Here is a 17,193-nt window from a genome sequence, read left to right on the forward strand (position 1 = left end):
CGGGATTTTTGGATTAAAATATTATGTTTTTTGTGTACAGAAATATCGATAAATAAAAACATTTTTTAGAAAATTTCAATAGAGCGTAATTTTTTTTAATTTCAATATTGTCATTATATTGGGTCTTTTATTAAATAAATGGGATTTGAATGTCTAATATGAAATAATTTTTTTTTAAACTTCCAATAACTTTATTGATAAATTATATTTTACCGGTAAATTCTCCTCTCGTGAAAGTAAAACTAAATACTGGCCTTGCGATTTTGTATTTTCTTGTATTAATGTACCAAATCAACGTATTATTAATTTATATCTCATAAGTTGTCATTTTTTTTTTACTCGATTTCTCCGCAAAAGTATTTATTTCAGTTAATGATACGATTTTTTTTAATCAGGGATGTTGGTGGATTTTTGATAATGAGTCAGAATATCAACTTTTCGGTTATTTCGTGGTGAATTGATATATATATATTGAGCTGTAAGTTCAAAATAACGTCATTTTTTTAATTTTAATAGTATAGATTTACTTTACTGTCATTTTTCATAATTTTCAATATAACATAGCGTGAGGAAACGATGAACCTTCATAATAAATACATTATTTCTATAGTTCACTTAATCAACATCACATCACCAATGTTTGAAAGAAAGGGGGTCATTAATATTCGATAATCTGATAACTGAACTTAACACGATGTAATAATCTGTTCGCCGTAAAATCATTTTTCAATTCATCCTTTTCGAGTAGATAATTGCTCTATCAGAGACCCATTCTCTTAACAATAACAATGTTTTTGATTGTCGCATTCTTTTGTCATTTGGCAGAGAACTAGTTCAGTTGAAAAATAATCACAAATTTACTAAGTTACCTTCTAAACTTTTCCATTCATTTTTACGAAACCAAAGATGGAGGAGATATTTTTTAGGAACGAAAAAGCGGCTGCGTTTGCATAATATTTATTTATTTTATTTATTTGGAATTTTTACAGCATTACATAATAAAATAAATAGAAATATATTAAAATTAATAGAAGCAATTAAAAAATCCACTGTTAATTTGATAATTCATAATATATATATAAGAAAAGAGTTTACAAAATTATGTGCTTGTGTATATGAATGTGTGTGAATGAATGGGTGAGGGTGCGTGTGTTTGGGTGAAAATAAAGAAATATAAAACGTGTATTTATACCGAAAAGGGTATTGAAGAGAACTTGGTAAGAGGTGTGACTATAAAGAAAACCTAAAAAAAAGTTTATACCTACTTTCGAGACTTTTTTGTTATAATGTTTTCATTGTATTTTTAAAAAGTATTGTATGTTTCAAAACCCTATTATGAAAAACCATTTGAATTAAAAATTAAATACGTACATATTAAATGAATAATGTGCAACGAGTCCCATATAATACGGTAGGTAACCACAAAATGCAGTGCATACGACGCATTGTCAACAATAATCAATAAACAATGTAGGTATGACAATACGCGTGAGGTTATAAAATTCATAATATAATCTGTTCATAAAATTAAATCTATTCAACGAAAGATGTCCTTTTTTTTTTACATTAGTTAATACATAACTTGGCAATATGAAATAAATATTTATTTCATCTGCCAGTCTGTAGCACTAACCGTGCACAACACTCTTTCCTCTATCGCTATTGTTCAAATTATGATTATTTTTTTCGTCTATTGATATATTTAACATGCCCTTTAATTTATTTAAAATTAAATAACGACTCATTCTATCTGGCTGCGATACGTTCGCACTTGCATTTTAATAAAGCACACGCTTACACATACCTGAACACTTACTCTCATACAAATACAAACAAATACACCCTCTTCAAACAAATATTTAATAATGTACCATAATGTAATATGTATGATTATTATTTAGAAACTACGCTGGTCTGTCTTTCAACATTACAATTATAATATAATTTAATTAACAAATTACAACAGGGATGGAGAATACTTTAAATAAGGGAAGGTCATATGAATCTCTTTACAACAATAAAGGTTTCAGCTCTTTAACTTCACTATAATCAACAAATGGAAGAATTGAAGAAATATGGATGTTCAAACATAGGCAAAATGGTGAATGTTATTAAGTGTGTAAAGTGGCCACTTAAACCTGCCAATGACAGGTCATAAGCCCTGTAAATGCCTTGACTTCCATATTCCCTTATTGAAGGTATTCTCCATCCCTGTTGTAATTTGTTAATCTTAATGACTCCCGAGGGGATGAAATCCAGTCTTTTATCTACGAACATTTGGACAAACTCAAATATTCTTATATGTATATTATAATCATTATTGACTCTATTTTTCCATAAAATAAATGAATAAATTTTGTGCTCTCGAAATTAGTCGTGGTAATTAATTAAACTTCAAGTAGTAGTAATTACCAACATCAAATTAAATTTAGTTTTTTTTTTATATCTACAAATATGACTCCACGATTCGTTTTAAATAAAACAAATAATTCAATAAAATAAACCAAATAATCTAAAAGAATAACGGTTACCCCTTTTCAATTTTGTTTTGTCATATAGGAAGATTCAATAATATTCCTACCGTCTAGAAATTTCTTGAAAATCTGAAAAATTCCAATATAGGATACCCTCGATTTCCCTCGGGGGAATTCAAAATTTTGTTTATAAAAGATATAAAGTGAATATTTATTCATTTTAATGTTCTTAATGCATTCAATTTACGAATAAAATGTGCTTCGCGATTGTAATTGTATTTTTTAAAAATAAAAGATTATACAAATCCGCTTGCAATTAAATTAAATTATATTTATGTTCTTTAAATCTAAACATTATTGGCGTTGTATATGAGAAAACACCCATCGATATACCTAAATACGATTTATTAGCTTCTATAATATTGTTATTACTTGCCTTTCATGCAATCTATAAGCTAATAAATAGTGGTTTTAAAGCAATAAATACATGCACCAGGAAAATTCAGTCCTTTAAAAATCTACAACTCAAATTTAGAAGGCTTTGTTTAGTTATCTAAAAATATATATTTTAGTATTTTTTAAGAAAAAAGATCGCGTGTTTTTATGAAATAAATTACGAGAATAATTCCAATTCGGATTTCTAACATACTAAAATATTTTCTGATAATGTAGGTAACTTCGGGTTATATTTTTATGAGTTTATTTTCATCATTATTCCATGTCCACTCCCTAGTTGGATCATATGGAATCTACAATGAGCCTCCATGCATCTCTATCGGCTGCCAACTCCTTTGCCTCTTCCCAAGTCAGGTTCTCGTCCCGAAATTTGGCGACTGCGACTGCCGACGAACAATCAGCAGTGGACGTCCAGGACGTCGAGAACCTGATGCCTTATTAAGTAGGCAAGCGTGGTTAGGGCTCTTAGGAAGCATCCGCAGTATATGGCCAGCCAACCGTATCGCCTCTGCTTGACAACAGTTGTCACCGGAGTTTGCTGCATCCGTTCTCTTATTACTTAATTTCTCACAAAGTCAAACTACCGCACACCCAAGATTCTTCTGATACCGTAGAGGATAATAGGTATTATGCAGGCGTTATATAGACGACATTTGATTTTCACTGAATAAATATTCGATCTCCAGACAGCCTTTATACTATTGAATGTGGCGCCTGTTACTCCTAACCGCACTCCTAGTTATTTTGAAAGCTGCCATCTTCTGTAACATATACCTTTAAGTATTTGAAACTCTCGGCTCTTTCGATGATTTGGTTTGACAAAGTCAAGAATTTTGAGCATCAAGGCACGAAGTTTTACACAGTACAAAGGGTTTTATTTTTATGACATTCATTTGTTTTATAGTAGAATAAAATAATTGTGTTTGGTATAAGTATGAAAGCTGTCTAGAAATCAGACGTGTTTACTCGATAAAACCTCAATTCCACCTTTGTAGTTCCACTTATTCTCTTCTATGCACACGGATTGTGGTAGATTACCAGAACCTTAAACAGCGAACTATTGAATTTTGAGAATAAGTGCCTCAGTAGAATTCTAGGTGAGCGGTGGCTTGACTTTGTAAGGAATGTTGAATAAGACATCGGACGCAGGATCTCCGGTAACAACTGTCATCAAGCGGGAGAGATACGGCAGGTTAGGTCAGATACTGCGGACGCCTCCCGAAAGCTTTTAAAGTGCTTGCCTACTTTACAAGGCATTAGATTCTCTTGGTCTTGGATGTCCTCGGTTGCCAGTTTGTCGGCAGTTCACGTCTTACGAGACAGAGAGGTCTGGAGAAATTTTGTGGATACCATAAGCTCCACCCAGGAAACAGACATGGATTAAGAAAAATCCGGGATAACGTAATTCATCCTAATGAGGATGATCTAATGTACTGTTTTATATAAACGCAATCCTAATTTATCGGAGAAAAATAGGCACGCTGTCCATTCATAAAATGATATCACGCACCACTGAATATCTATCTACCTAACCTAGGCGTGGCTCAGTGAGCCCTTAATGTAATAGAAGATTATTTTCTAATAATACATTTTTTTCTTATATCTGAAAACTTTCCGTTTCTCAAAGCCCTTTTGGTTTAGATTTTTTTTTCACTCTTAATGATAAATTCTCAAGAAAAATATCTTGTGCATTATAATCAAATCGGTTTATGGATTCATTTGAATTCATATGATATTTATCAACAATAAAAAAATACAATCCCTTACAACTTCGTGTTTTTCAAAATAATTATTTGAATCAGGTTGTGGTCCTGTGGCTAGTGTCTCAGACTTACGGACCAAAGGTCCGTGGTTCGAATCCTACTCTACCCTAATTGATTTCCATTTTCTAATGTGAGTTATTTACAACTCGTTGAAAATAGTCCCTCAAAATTAAATATTAGGGTAAATCAAAAGATAAAAATAAACTGCTAGTAAATATCATTAGCACATAACCTCTTTAGAAACTTCACTCTCTAGGTATAAATGACCCATTGCACAAATGGTTTGCAAGTTATTTGGCCAACAGATAATCAGTTTTATCCCCAGAAGTAGTTTTGAACGTATCAAAATTTATTGTTTTGAATGATATAAATTTTTAACTGAAATATATTTGTATTTATTTTTAAACGCTTAAAGCACACCATATGGCACACATCACCCTTGTTAGAATGGGTTGCCTTAACTAATTCAAATAAAAATAAAAGATAATTGTTTAACAAATTACAACAGAGATGGAGAACATTTTAAGATCTCTATAGAAATATTGAGATAATTATTTGTGAAAAAAAACCATATACATCTTGCGCTATTCTCGCTAGATACTAGTGGTCTGTCACAGGGAAGCAACCTTGGGCCTGCGTTATTCCAAATTTTTATCAATGATGTTGTCAAATGTTTTATTGGTGTTGAATTTTTACTTTACGCTAATAATTATAAGATCTATAAGAAATTAATAGAAGAGAATGATTGTTTTAAACTTTAATCAAATTTACATACATTAAATAACAGAATCTCTAATAACTTATTTGTAAATTTTGATAAGTTAGAGTAAGCTATTGTTTTTTTGTAGAAATAAATCTCAAATTCTGCTTCCCTAAACAATAAATAATATTGAACTGGAGAGTTACAGAGATTCAAGATCACGCTGATATATTTGACGAGAGACTTGGCTGTAAAAAGCCATATCAATCACATCACTTCTAAAAGTATAAAAACTTTGTGTTTTATTCTTAAATCTATACAGGTATACGGGAGTTTCATTACTTTAACTGATTCAATACCAGTTGAAGTAATGAAACTCTTCTGTATATCCTTGATCGTCTCCTTTTTACTAAGTCCACATAAAAAATATTAATGTAGTCCAAAGAAAATATTAAGTAAAATAAAATAAATAAAACAACTTTGTTTTTAACCACTAATTTTTATTTTTCACCGACCGGTTTCAAAGCAAACAAGCTTCTTTGTCAAGGTTTACGTAACGTTATTTTATTATAATGAATAACCACAAAGTTAGTGCTTCAAATATAAACTTTATATAAAATATTTAAGATTTATAAACATCAAATTACATTATATTCCCATAAAACAAATTAGCTACAATATTTGTTAAAATAGCTGAATTTACCTTGGAAAATCGCATGATAACAGCTTTAAAGTTTTTATATAAAATCATTCATTCTTAATTCAATTGTTTCAAACTCCCGGATTTAATCAATATTAACATACCAATACGTAGAAACGGGCAAAAAGCCCTATAGTAACTGGTTAAGAAATCCATGTAGCTGTGCCTGTCTGTCAAATTCAAAAATAATTATATTTATCTATGTACCATATTAATAATTTGTAAAATGCACTTGTGACGTATTTTATTTACCTACTTTTACTATATACCATACCTAAATTTTCTCACACGTTTTTTTCTTCTTTTTCTTGGTAAATATATTCGTGTTTTTATGCAGATTTTTTACTGAACTTAATTCTATACTATTTGTTATGACGACACGTAAAAAACAGATAATTTCTCGGTATTTATTTTTCATAAAATATGCTATGGGTTTTTAACAACAACAACAACAATATTTCATTTTTACATTTTTGCACCTCAACAGGCCTCGAGGCCTAATTACAGCGGTGAATTACAGTAAGTACACCCAGTCTTAAGAAAAATCTGTTTTTTTTTGTGTTCTCATCGGGAATTGAATCCAAAACCTTCCATGTGTGAGTCATGTGTACACATTGTATTACTGCTATTATTATATTGTAAAAGGCCCTCGTGCAGTATAATAAATCATCAAAATAAACTGTGATTTGCAAAGTAAACGCTCGGCCTGTACGAAACGTTTAGTTCGTTCGTTGCGAGTTCTCACTTTGAGTTTTAGCTTTAGCCCCATTTTAGTCTTCACCAATTTCCATATTCTTAGAAAATAATATCCTGAAGAGATAATGTGGAAGGTGCACATAAAGGGGAAAGGGAGGGGGGATCCACAGTGGTTCAGTCTCGGATTGTTATAGCTATAAAAATCCATTGCGATCAAAGGCGGCTCCAGGCTGAAATGAAAATGTGTTTTACTAACTAATCGTATGTTCAAATAATTAAATTGTGATTAACAATATTTTGAGTTTGTCCAAATTTTTGTAGTCAAGTTCTGGATGTTGCCTAGTATGTAGGTGAAATAATTCAATTAGATGAATCTCATTCGCATAAATAAAGGTTTCAGGTCTTTAACTTCACAATCATCAACAGATGAAAGAGTTGATTTAATATAGATGTTCAAATATGGGCAAAATGGTGAATTTTACACAATGTGTAATGTGGCCACTCAAACCAGCCAATGACAGGTCATAAGCCCTGTAAATGCCTAGGCTTCTATATTGCCCTCTTTAAAATGTTCTTAATCTCTGTTGTAATATGTTAAATTGTTATTGTTTATGACATTATTTGACTATAAAGTTCTTAGTTATTAAAAAAAGTTTAATATTATTTTTGTCGCGTGCCTCATAAGATTTTAGTTAACTTTCTAAAGTTATGTGACCAGTGACACTTAATTGCGTTTCTTGTAATATTTGCCTTTGTGTCCTTGCGAAAAAACATACAGTTCTGAGTGTGAAAACGAACCAGAACCCCGGACGAGCATTTTCGACTCGATGGCTACTCTCATGTTAAAATCCTAAAAAATTAAATCGAGTGGAGATAAGTCCTCCACGTTGTGTAGTGGTTGGCGCGTTCGCTTACCATTTTTGAGGTCTTGAGTTAAATTACTGGTAAGGTGAACGTAAAATATTCATATTTAAATTTGTTTCAACAGAAAGAAAAAACATTTTTGAGAAGGAGAAAAACATTTTTTGTTGCAAAAAAAACATTTTTGAGAAGGTAATATGGGAGTCTAGTAAATATGAAAAACTCTTTAGGGAGAAAATCCGGCCAGTCTGCAAGCATACTCAAAACATTATGAAATATTCATTTTGAAGGTGGTTTTACACTACAGTATTTCAATGATCCTGAACTGGCACCTGAAGCGTAGGGCGGATAACCTTACCTTATATGTAACAAAAATGATTTAGATACGCTGCAATTGGAGAGCCGATGCGGCGCCCTATACACTACTAGGTGCACATATGGAGTTGTTATGATGATGAGCAGTGGCGTGCGTTTTATGTAGGCACATAAACAGTGCCCACCCTACTAAAATTTAATTAAAACAAAAACAAAAAAGAATATAAAATATGCGAGTAACTATTTGGAAAATTTGAAAAATACGCCAGATATAATTCGGTTAAGTACGATATCATACCGATCGGTGCGCCGCGCCGCCATCGGCCAGGGTCGACTAAGGCACAAATGCTTATTTTGCTCATATTGCAGCTGTTGTTCACATGAGCGAAACCTGTGTGTGTGGGTTTTTTCAGTTTTAATTACACGTGTATGGGTAAGCTTGTAGGCAGTGCTTTCCATGAACTTTGGTGCATTGTTTTAGAAAGAAAGAACAAATACATCACGGACATCTTGCGTTCTTTTCAATTATTATAAAAGACGGTCAAATATCAAATGTCAAATAAATAACCTCAAACGCCTCAAACCGATTCTTTCACACAACCGAGAATATGGTCCATTTGTCAATACAAAATTGAAATAGAGTTCTGTGAAACTTGTGATATTTAACTGTTTTAAGAAAGAATGCGTTTTGTCGGTTATCCTTTATGGACGAAACACTATTAGCAAAGTAAGGTGCACTCCTAAATTCGATTTAATTTAAAAAAAACTGTTACACGTAAATTCAGTGTTAAATATTGTGAAGGGTAAAACTGGCTAACTGGGTGTGTACATACACAATATAGTGATTCTAACTAATGTGACGAGTGAAGTTAATGGTGTATTTTTCATAACCTCCTTCCATATCCCCTCTTTCCTACCTGCTGAAAAGCCTCTAAATAGAGGCTTAGCGGGTTAATCCTATATTAAAAATAAATAAAGGAAACTGTTTTGTAAGATTTATTACTTATAATATAAAAAACGTAGTTTTTTTTTCTACTGCCTACCCCAATTAAAAACTCTGTGCACGCGACTGATGATAACTAACATATATGTATAATCATTATTTTCCTCAAATGCATGATTTACTTTTCTAAAACATGCCTACTCTGTCTAATCTCCCTTTATTCCTCGGTTTCGGCACTTATGGTCATTTCCTATTAGCACTACACTATGAGGCAGACTTATTTCCACTCTATTTCCTTTTCAGGATTTTTACCCGAGAGTAGCCATCGAGTCGAAAACACTGAAAAAAACAGAACTGGAATCTTCATCCGCCAGGACACGGACTTTTAGCACCTACCTTTAAGAGCTCGTTTTCTTCTTACAAACGTATTTTCGTATTTTTCCTCTTGATTGTGGCACCAAAACAATGATTTTTTTACACACAATAGATATTTTACTACACTATGGATACCATTGGCGTGTCCCTATCGTTTGTTTTTGAATTCTCTGCGCGTCTTTCATGCGCGTAGGCATAGATGGCATGGAGTTCCGTTTGGAAGACAGTGGGATGGAGCCTTAGGATAGTGGAGAACCTTTTTGCGGGTCTAACTTCGTACATCCCAGCACCTGCGTGTCCATCTTTCTTGTTTTTTTTTTGTTGAAAAACTGTTTCTTATGGAAACTAGAACCTTCCAAAAATCTTTAAAAGCGCCCAGATTTATTTGCTGTTTTTGAACATACAGCATACAAATATGATAACTATTTTTGAAGAACGCAAAAGGTACCGACACAGCAAATTTCATACTGATCCTCTTTCTAAAACAAACCAAACAATCGGTCATACATATTTTTTGGTTTTTGCTGGTGATACATCTAAACTGTATAACTAGGGATAGCTTCGCGTTTTAAGACAGTAAATGTATTTTTTAAGAATCTGTTATTTTTATCATAAATATTATCCACTTCAATTGTTTTTTGTCCTTTTTGTTAGTTTTCATTTAAAAGGAAATAAAATCAAAACATAATGTAAAATAACAAATGCTTAATAAAAAAACTAGATAAACCATTATGCATTCGAAAAAAAATAAGTAGGCAAAGGTTCATTTAATCATATCAAAATTCAGAATTAGAGTTAAGACGCATGTGTTAAACTATTTACAAATAGGATGTATGTTTATCAGAGTTAAAATGTGGCCAATATTTTACTATATTTCTACTTGGCACTGCACTAAAGAACATCTATGCAAAAATCGCCCCTGATTGCGATGCCGTGCCCGCGCCCAGCGCTGCGCCCTCTTGAATATTTCAAGGGAAATTTCTCCCGTCTAGAATTCAATTTAAGCTTGAAGCAAGTACGCAGTTTAAGACCGCACAAATGGAAAATCTTCAGTTTTTAGACTTTTTCTTAGCGTAGTTTACGCGTATAATAAAACGATAATCCCTGTGATATTTACACAATGTCTAGTTTCTTATATAACAGGCATTTTCCACGCGTAATTAAGTTAATATTCTCGTCTTATATCCATGAAAATTACGTTTGAAACTCCATTATCCTATTCACAATAATGACACTTTTTCAAGAGATATAAACTTTTAATGTATTTTCATATTCCATAAAATAAAAATTAAAGCGAATTAGCGATTACAACAAGCAAATTTTTCTTAAAATTTCGACTTTCTAATTAATTAATAATTCATTTCAAATCGCAATTAAAAACTCTTAACGGTGATTAGTAAAATTTTGTTTCAATGATTTATTATTGTTATTATAACAGAACAGTGTAACAGAAATTATCAAAAGATACACGTCGATTGGTGTACTAATGCAGTGCACCCTATGCACCATTAGGTGTGAAACGGGAATGATGATGATGATGATTAATTATAACATTTAAGTGTTCTTTACAAAGTAATCAATCAGTAAGAAAAATTAACTATGCATTTGTAACATTTTTTATCTTTATGTTTTTTAGTTTTAATTTCACCAGGCGTAAGTTTTTCCGATCCACTGTATGCTTCAACCTCTCCGACTCCTCACGACCAATGCCATGAAAGAGCGAGGTCAGCACTTTCTTCAGCCCTACAAAACTATCATCAAACCAATTCCGACATATGCCTCCGAAACCTGAGTCATGACAAATAATATTAAGGGAACCATTGCAGCTTTCGAAAGAAGAATCCTCAGAGTTGTCTATGGCTGTGTGAGAGAAAACAGCCATTGGCGTCGTCGTTGGCGTCGTCGCCACAATAGCGCCCGATGTCATCAACTCCATCAAAGTGGGGTGCTTGAGGTGAGCTGGCCATATAATTAGAATGGACGATGAAAACCCCATGATAGAACGCCTAAGCCTCTACATGCTACAAGGACGACGAAGAACAGGAAGGCCTAAAATGCGATGGGTGAACTGCATCAGTGCAGATACGACAATGTTGGAAATGAGAAATTGGCGAGGAAGGGCGTCAAATCGGCAAGAGCGGAAGAGACTCCTGGATTCAGCCAAGGTCCACCCGGTGCTGAGAGCTAATGGTGATAACTTTATCATTTTTACGGAATTCCGGCAAAAAAATAGAAAAAAAATTTACCAACGTTATATATAAATGTATCATCATCAGTCTTTATTCACCGCCTAGTTAGAACACACGGTGTCCATGTTAAAAAACCTGATACCTTGTAAAGTAGGCGAGCGTGGTTAAGGCTCTTTAGAGCCATCCACAGTATATGGCCCAGCCATCCGTATCGCGTCCGTTTATTTATTTTATCTGATAATTATTATTTTCCATTATTAGTACTGATCTTATTTCAAGTTGTTAAATAATAATCAAAATACCATTTACTTTATGTTACTACGAAGGTTCATTGAATATCTATATTTATGTGCATACTGCTCTTAGTTTAAACGTAAGCTGGATTAACTAAATGAGTCAGATGAAAAGCTTCCGTAATCCCATTCTGTCGAGGTGGTATTACAATTTAGACTTGGCTTTGGCTAAGCCCAAATGATTATTTCAGTGTCCTAATTAAACAGCGCTAAATCTGGTGTTTTATACCATAAAGAGTGTTGACAATGATACTGGATGTCGGTTATCTATCAATTTAATAAAGAAAAAAATCATTGAGTTAATTTCACAAAAACCGTTTAATATTATAATTTAATCGAGTTTTGGTCCCGTGGCTAGTGGGACGGACTCACGGATAAGAGGTCTGAGGTTCGAAGTTCGAATCCCACTCTACCCCAACTAGATTTCCATTTTTTAATAGTGAGTTATTTACAACTTGTTGAAAATGGCCTCAAAAATCAAAATATCGGGGTAAATAAAAAGAACGCAAATGTTTCTTTATTAAAATTTTAAATTAGTAAAAATTATTACGATTTTAAGAGTATAGGCCTATACGATGTGATATTGTATGATTTACGTGTACAAAAAGTTAGCACGAAATGGGATGCCAGCAAATTATTATCTTTTCAAAAAACTTTTGGCAAATTTTAGACAAAAGTAATTGAGGATTATAAATGCTTACATTTTAGAATTCTGGCTATCCGTGTAATTACGTTTGTTGAAATTCTTAATTAATAATGTCTTAATCCTGCCGCTTTGGTTTTAGTCTAATTTTGTCAAATATGTGAACTGTGAACTTCGTATTATACTTTGAATATGCAAAATATAACATCCGTAAATAAAAATTTAGTCAGCAAAATTATTTACGACTTCCTGCTATAAATAACAGAGTTACAGTATTCAGTATTAAAAACATAAAAATCATCACGGATGAAGAAAGAATGGTTAAACAGATGTATATATGGCGAGAATAAATGGTAAACGTAGGATGAGGATGACTAAGAAAAACGAAACATTATCAGATCAACCAAAATCTTAAGTTTAAAAAGCAGACACGAAAGAAGAGCATGTATGACAAGATGTATGCACGCGGAAGAAGCTATAAATGTATGTCATGATAGATGTGTGTGGCGTTCCATTATCTCTGCTTACAGGGGTAAGGGCACGGGAAAATGGCGCGATGGTAGTAGCAGTTGTAGTCTTAATAATTTTATTTATTTTTAACAAAAAATTAAGTTTGGAAAAAACACGTTTTTTACTGACTGTTAAAGTTTTTTTCAAAATAATTTAGTATTTCCCAAAATATATCAGAATGATGAAGTAAAATAATCTTTGAAATATTTGGTTATTGAGGTTGTTTCTAGTCTACCAATTTGCCCTGAAAAAGTCGATTTGAATAGTAAGAAAACATTTCACGTTAAAGATTACAAATTCAAAAAGTTCAAAGGGTTTATTATTCCCGCTTTTCCCGAAAACTTTGCGATAATCTGAAAATTTTCTAACAGATTTAGTATAAATACCATATGAATGAAGTAAAAATTTTCCATTTGAATGTCAATATATTTAACAGATTTGAACTCCTTTAAAAAAAACGTTTTTAAAAGCGCGATAAACCATTTATTGATATTTCTATTGAAGTAGCTTATTTATGATAAAATAACATGGTAAAAGTAAAATAATAATAATAATTTTAAAACAATAAACATAATAAAACCTCACTTAACATAGAAAGTTTCTTGTGGTTAAAAGAAAACACTTATCTATTATGGCTGTAGTCTGGTAAAACGCAGGCAAAATGAGGAAATCAGACGATTTTTTTTTTTTAAATCGCGCAATAATAAAAAAACAAAAAACATAAGTTGCAGAGACAAACCTTATGGTAAGGAGAGTACATTCTATTGTCTTCACCTTCGGGTTATTCTCTGAATTTGAAATTAGAATGTACTTTCCTCACCTTAAGTTTTGTCTCTGCATATGGGTATTAGCCTTTATTGAGATCCCAGATACCTAAGTTTAGTCTAAATTTGAAATAGCGTAATCTGCCCGTCTAAAAGTAATTATATTTTAGTTACATAAAACTTTTGATTATATTTTTAACAGAAATACCTTTAAAAAAATATTGTTTTTATCAAATTTATGTTTTTATTATTACACAATTAACAAAAACATTCGTTTTAAAATGGCAGATTCGTATGATTTCCTCATTTTGCCTGCGTTTTACCATATTACAGCCTTAACATTTACATACTTTTAATACACACTAACAAGCAAATCACACAATAGGGTGTTTACACCTTCATCATATATTTTTTTGAACTTCATCGTCATTGAATTACTAAAAAAAGATTAGTTCGTTTGAAAAACAAGTTTTATTTTATTTATTACGAGCTGAACCCGGCAATGCTTTGCTATTGCTAGATTTGAGTACATACTCGTTTCATAGATTTGAGTACATACTCGTTTCATAGATTTGAGTACATACTAGTTTCATTTAATTAAATAAACACAATCGAAAGTTTGATATCAATTATTATATTTAGCCAAAATAAGATACGTACATAAACACGATTTTTTTATTTCGGTTAACATAAATAATGAGGATATGTGGTGACAGATAATTTTGATAAATAGGTACAATATTTGTACATTGTTTTCCTGTTACAGTCTTGAAGATGCATCCCCGATGCTATGCAAAATAGTCAATTTTTCATTGATAAGTAGGAACCGTGGTACTTGTTTATGATTGAATTCCAAATCTAAAAATAATTCATATTCAAATATTGAATTATTTTTACAAATGTCAAACTCCGCTCTTCTCATCAACAGGGGTGCAATCTATTCAGGAATGCGATTTTCAAAAATGTATTGAATGTCAGTTAGTATTATTGTAGTATAACCAGAAAAGCTGTAGTTCCTCATTTTGCTTTATTTCCTTTTAAGACCTTTATGATACTGATTGTTCTGAGTTGCCTGGATTCCTGTTTTGGGGAGTCTAAAATATTAAATATTTATTTATAAAGTCTTACATTCCGCTTTATACATAAAAAAATAATTCTCAATTTAGTTTTTATATAATATGTATATATTTATTTAAGTTAACTATTTTTTTTCCTTGTGTTATTAATTTATTTATTCCTGCTTATCACAGGCACAAACTAAGAATCCATAATAAGTTTGTGAATTTGAGCAAGTCAATTTGAAAATGAAAAATAACAAAAAAAAACGAGTTTATTTATAAACAGTTATTTGAATAATAAAAACCAAAAAAAATAAAAAAATAAAACAGATGAAGGACATATTACAAATATTTATTTTGGGATGCATCATTTTTAAAGATTACTTACATATAACTAATTTCTAGAACTTACACATCCGATAAAGTTAACGATTTTTAAAGTATTACAATATATCATTATTTACCCGGTTCTGGGTAAAAAGGTTCAATAAAATACTTCCTGACAGTTTATTCCCGCAGTAAAGAAGAATTTTCAATAAATATTACCTATTCGGTGACACATTTATTAGAATAGCCGTTAATATAACCAGTTTTACTGCTATTTATTCGGAATAAACCTCTTTCATTTAATAATAAAATGTACTCTGGTGTTTTTTTGGGAAGTTCAGTATTAATTTAAAATTACAATCATTACAAAAGAGCGGAATCATGAAATTTTCTTAAAGCAGGGAAACATGAATTTAATTTTTACGCCATTTTGTATTGTATTTATTAAACAAAGCACCCTTTTCAAAGTGAAAATTGTTTTGTTTTATATTTTTTTTATATTACCTATTTTTGAAAACTGAGAAAACACACATGTGTGTGATTGTTTGTAAGTTTGTCCGTGAAAGTTGGATGCGTCATCTAGATGCGATTTTCAAGTCAACGATGCTACTTGCAAGCAAAAATTTTCTCAGCTTTCTTCCGTACTGAATCGAACTTGTAACGGTCAGTCGTAGAGACAAGAAATTTAGAATCAATGTGTAAAATGCCATTTCCGTATCAACCGCGCTGTTTTAGAGACAAGTTTTTTCAGATTTTTTTCTTATTGCGGTATTTTTTAGCGGTAAGTCGTAGCGACGTGCAATTTAACATTGTATTTTTCTAATACTTTTTGCTAATTTTTTAATAAAACTGAAAATAAAAAAAGGATAATACACTTGATACATTTTCTAAATGTGCATTTTTTTTATAACACAAATCTGATTTAATTACCATCAAAATACGGAAAAATACCGACGAAGACTAACTGTCTGTGTGTAGGCCAGTATTTTTTTAAATAAATATTATTTTTACACAGTAAAAATCTACACGTCTTTCAAAAGAAAAAATAAACATCTGTGAAATAATACAAATGTTAACAAAAAAAAGCACATGAAAAAATAATTTTAAAACAAAAATATATATGAACGAATAAGTAGTAGCATGAAACTTGCTTCCACATACATATTTTAGTAAATGCAATTAAAGCCCATTTTTAACGGCATCTTTTCATTTGAAGTATTTGATAGTTAAACGACCCCTAGTTACGTGAAGGGTGCAAAGATTGTCAGTGGTCATTGACCGAGCGACGGAAAGTTGTCGGAATTGACAATTATTCATCCAAACCTATTTTAGGATAACATTTTCCCTGCCTTGTGTTTTTTACGAAAACTCAATCTTGACCGCGACCCAGAATCCATCATGGAAATACGTGGGATCCGAAAGCTCACGTTTTGACCGGTAAAAATAGGTTTATTCTTTCGAGAAGCCTGTACAGAATTTTATATTCTAAATTTGAGTTTGTTACCCCGATCCCCAAGTCCTGCATATCTGCGAGTATATCGGTTAACAAAAATGATAGCATGAAGCTCATTCAATAGTGTTTCTACAACGCGAAAAGGGTTAAAAAGTTTATTTCCGCTTGCTTCTGGAATATAAAAAAGATTAATTACTTCAATGTATCAAATAACATTGTCATACCCACATCAAAAAAAATTCAAAACGAAAAGTTTTCTCGCATAGTTTACGTCCATTTCTTATCCTGTATTTCAACGTCAAAATAACAATAAAAAACAAAACCTCTATCTCTTCATAAGCTCTTTTATTTTGAATGTATTTTTTGTGTTTATATAAAAAACACGCTTTTTTCTTTTTTACAATAAAAATATAAGTAAGAAACAATTGGATCAAAGTACACTAAACTCGTGAGTAAAACTAACTGAAACAAAAAGTACCAATGTTTATTTTCTTTTTATTTATTTTGAATCTTAAATACTGTGTCCTCCGATAATATAATTGTATATTTGTTTTATTTATAAATTGTTAAACACTAGCTTATGTCTTAACCACTGAATAGTTATATAATATAATCTGCTGACTTAACCATAAGTTTGAATTTGCAATACAGGGCTTTTGGCCTCATAGAGTTA

At 31.5% G+C, this 17,193-nt stretch overlaps 1 protein-coding gene across 1 annotated transcript in view; it reads left to right on the forward strand.

Moving 5' to 3' along the window:
• Positions 1–17,193, forward strand: part of LOC148279415 (neuronal acetylcholine receptor subunit alpha-10-like) — a 96,246-nt gene that overhangs the window by 602 nt on the left and 78,451 nt on the right. The window lies entirely within an intron of this gene.

Source organism: Micrasema longulum, unplaced genomic scaffold (genome assembly GCF_059751315.1).
Source record: "Micrasema longulum isolate JH-2025_06_02 unplaced genomic scaffold, ASM5975131v1 h1tg000725l, whole genome shotgun sequence".
NCBI classification, from domain to species: domain Eukaryota; kingdom Metazoa; phylum Arthropoda; class Insecta; order Trichoptera; family Brachycentridae; genus Micrasema; species Micrasema longulum.